The following is a 4,225-nucleotide window of genomic DNA, read 5'->3' on the forward strand; positions in this document are numbered from 1 at the left end:
TGTGCTGGGCGCGAGGTTGCAGACGCAATCTCGGCTGCATAGAATTGTTTCTTCGCAGCTTTGACCGCCATCTCATACGACTTCATAAGCGTTCGATAGGATGCTCTCGAAGCTTCGTCACGAGCTCGCCGCCACTGTCTCTCTAGTCGTCTAAGCCCTCGCTTCATCAGCCACAGCCCCGGTGTGTACCAGGGCGCCAGCCTAGCTCGAGGACGCAGAGGATGTCTAGGTGCGATCTCCTCGATGGCTGTAGAGAGTCGGTTATTCCAACTCCCCACTAGCTCATCTAATCAGTCACCAGGGGGCAGTGTATCCCAGAGAGCCATCTGAAACCGCTCAGGGTCCATCTGGCTCCGCGGGCGAGCTCAAATTGGCTCGCCACCCAAACAGGGTTGGGGTGACACGTTCACTCGGGCCCTCAGGGCGTAGTGGTCCGAACATGGAACTGCTGAGGCAGTAATCCGGTCCACTGTAATCCCCGCCGCGAAGATCAAATCGAGCGTGTGACCGGCTTGATGTGTGGGAACTGTTACACATTGGGAGAGTCCCAGCGCCGCCATGGATGAGGCCAGGTGCAATGATCGGGTGGAGGTCGCGTCGTTGGCATGGACATTGAAGTCCCCCAAAACCAACAGCCTGGGGTGCTCCAGCGCCCAGCTCGACACGGCCTCCACCAGAGCTGGCAGGCTGCTTGCCGGTGCGTTGGGCGGACGGTACACTAGCCAAACAGCCAAACTCTCCCCAGCTTCCCACACAAAGCCAGCACATTCAATGCCCGAGATCCTCGCGGTCGGGAGGGCCCTGAAGGAGTAAGGTTTTTAATTGCATGTGGGGTTTTCTTTTCTCCTACCCAGGTTTCTGTCGAGGTGTGGAAAGAAGCTTTTTATTTATTTATTTAGGATATTCTATGCTACTTCGTCAAAGTCCTGGTCAAGGTGTCTTACAATTAAAACAACATCACAATATTAAAAAGCTATTAAAACAAGCCATTGGACATAAATGGCATTAAAACTAACAATAAAACAAAAGCAGACCATTAAAAAGCTAATAAAATAACCCCCCCTAATTCAATGCCTGAGTTTTTAAAAATGCCTTTTGGCCTGGCCTTTAAAATAAAATTAAGTAGGTACCAGGCAAGACTTTCCAAATGAATGTGCCACCACAGAAAATGCCCTCTCTGTAGTTGCCACCCACATCACCTCTGAAGGCACAGAAAGCATGGCTGGAGAGCAGATTTTAACTAGCAGGCTGCATAGTATGGGAACAACATATGGTCTTTCAAACACCCTGGCCTTACAGCTTTAAGGTAAAAACCAGCAGTCTGAATTGTGCCCAGAAACAGATGGGTAACCATCCCTTTGTTGTCTGTCTGGCAGAGACTTAAAATCAGGGAGGGGAAGTAAGGAGAGCATATGAATGAATTCAGGGAGCAAGAACATTTAAATAAACAACCATATCAAAGAGAGATACAGAGAACTGATATACATAGGACTCTCACCATGATTTAAGGTGGACTTGTAAAGTGACTCAGATTCTAGAACCACCAAGAATCCTTTTCTGAATGCTTTGTGCTATGAGAGTCTTTCTTCCATTTAAATAAGGGCACTGTTAGCTGCTGCCATTTAAATTTTCTGAAGAGGGCATCATACATCTGGTAGCACTGTGGCCAAACCTGGCTCCTGAGTTCAAAACTCAGAGGCAAAACTGGGCTATGCAAGGAGCAGGAGTAGCTAATAATTGGACTTTCTGACTAGCTGTGCTAGTGTTTGGGATGAGGAAAGAATGGGGCTGGTGTTTTGTCCCATAACCTTGCACTGTCTAATCTAAATGGTCTCTTACAAAATTAGTTGCCAACTAGGGCTCCAAAATGACCCCAAGTCTACTGGCACAGGCATTTGCCCCAATATCTGCCTGCTCCTGTACCAGCCAGTCCAATTAGTTTGGTCATCATTTGAAATCCTGCTCCATGTGACACCATTAAGTGAAATAAAGTGAATGGCTACTCAAGACAGGGTGTTTGCTGTGTTGGCACCTTAATTAGAGAGCACCCCTTGACACACACACACACACACACACACACACACACATACACACACGTGCTAGGCTGGCACTGAATATGCTGAGTTTCCAGTCCCGACTAGAGGCATATTTGTTTGCCTCAGATTTCAGTTATTGTTGTTGTTATTGCTGGTAATATTGTTATCATTATCAAAATATTATTGGCAATCTATTTCACTACTGCTATTTTAATATATTATTTAATATTTGATGCTGGCTTTTTAAAATTTCCACCTTTGGTGGTGAGAATGGGATAGAAATTATTAAAACCAAACCAAACAAACAAAAAACAAACAGATATAAAGATGTGAAGGATTGATCCTATCAGGGCCAATTTATGACATAACAGGCCATTTGGGGCACTATGATGCCAGAGGTGGCACTTTGGTCTAGAGTAGGGCTGTGCAACCTTTTACAACTAAAGAGCAAAACGACATCAAAATTCACAGCAATAAATCAACAACGAGCCACTATAAGAAAGTCTATTTGCATAACCTAAACTATCCAGTTTAACATTACTGGTGCGTTGATTAATAATCCATTAAGTTTCCTCAGCTCAAATGCTGTGAATGATTTATTAGAAAGTGACACACAAGGTCTCATAATAAGGAATATATGGGGTACCCTGCACAATTGTTTTAGTGTACTGGCATACATCTGCATGGATTGCTCTTGGATTAATGCCAGCTGTTCACCTCTATCATTTTCCCTTCTGTAAACCATCAGTAATAAGCCCTTTAGGACCCATAAAAGTCTGCTTATCATTCCCTTCATAACCTGGATATTGTAGCATCTCACCTGTCTCTCTAATAGATCTTAACTTTAGATAGGATCTTTAGATTGGATTTGCTTTTTTAGAGATCCATACTTGGTTTCACCCTGGTTGCTGACACTTGGCCTAAAGAAGTTGTGAATTTAATGGAAAACGTGTTTGATAGGAAAATACATAGTGCCTGAAAGCCATAATCACCCATGAGTTGAACTTCTAATAATATGTGCTGCCTTTGGTGCAAATCCGGAAGCTGCAACTAGTGCAGAATGCTGCAGCCAGGCTATTGATGGGTCTTCCTAGACGAGATCACATCCAGCCTGGGCTGAAAGCGCTGCATTGGTTGCCAATAGCGTACCGGATTCGCTTCAAAGTGCTGGTTCTTACCTTTAAAGCCATATATGGCAAGGGACCGGCCTACCTAAGGGACTGCCTTTCCCCACATGTTCCCCCAAGGGCACTAGGGTCGGGGAACCAAAATCTCCTGGATGTTCCAGGCCCCGAGACCATCAAATTCGCGATGACCAGGGCTAGGGTGTTTTCGGTGGCGGCTCCTATCTGGTGGAATGAGCTCCCAGAGGAGATCCGGGCCCTGCGGGACCTTGTACAGTTCCGCAGGGCCTGTAGGACAGAGCTCTTCCGCCAGGCTTTTGAATAGGAGCTGCCACCACCACTGTTCCATCAACGCCCTATAATTTCCGCACATTGCTATTGCTGGTGCAGGTACCATCAGAGGGAGTGGGACATGCCTAGGGGACAACAGTGGGGATATGTACTGTTATGTAGTCATATAATTGAGAACACCATCTTGATTTAAAATTCGGAAGTGAGTAGGGGAGCACCGAAAATGTTTTTATGAATTCTGTTTAACTATTTAATAGTTTATTCTGTATTTTATTTATTTATTTATTTATTTATTTATTTATTTCATTCAACTTTCTATCCCGCTCACCCCCCTAAGGGGCTCTGAGCGGCTTACAATTCTAATTCCGAACAATCCTAATCTAGGGCCACATGTATGTTGGGAAGGTGAAATTCCTACCAGGCACCCTTGTTCTGTAGCAGATCTTCTTCCTTGTGAGGGGACAGTCCGGCGGCGACCCTTCTTCGGCGCTGGTCTTCATTGTTCCCCCTCTCGGCTGTCGTAACTCCGGCTGTCGTAACTCGGCCTCCAGGCCAGGACCACTTTGTGCTTCTGCACATGCTCGCAGCAGCCTCCATCCAGATCAGGCACCGGCCTGCCGCGTAGCTCCGCCTCCACGCCTAGTTGGTCCGGCCTCCTTCATCCATCGCCTCGTCTCGCCAGCCGCCATTTTTCTCTGCCGCTGCTCATTGTTCTCCGTTTTCCACTGTCGCCGCTACAACTGAGGTGGGTGCCCCCCTGCTCTAATAGCAGGT

The sequence above is a fragment of the Gekko japonicus genome, unplaced genomic scaffold (assembly GCF_001447785.1).
Source record: "Gekko japonicus isolate JY-2015 unplaced genomic scaffold, Gekko_japonicus_V1.1 scaffold32, whole genome shotgun sequence".
Taxonomy (NCBI): Eukaryota; Metazoa; Chordata; class Lepidosauria; order Squamata; family Gekkonidae; genus Gekko; species Gekko japonicus.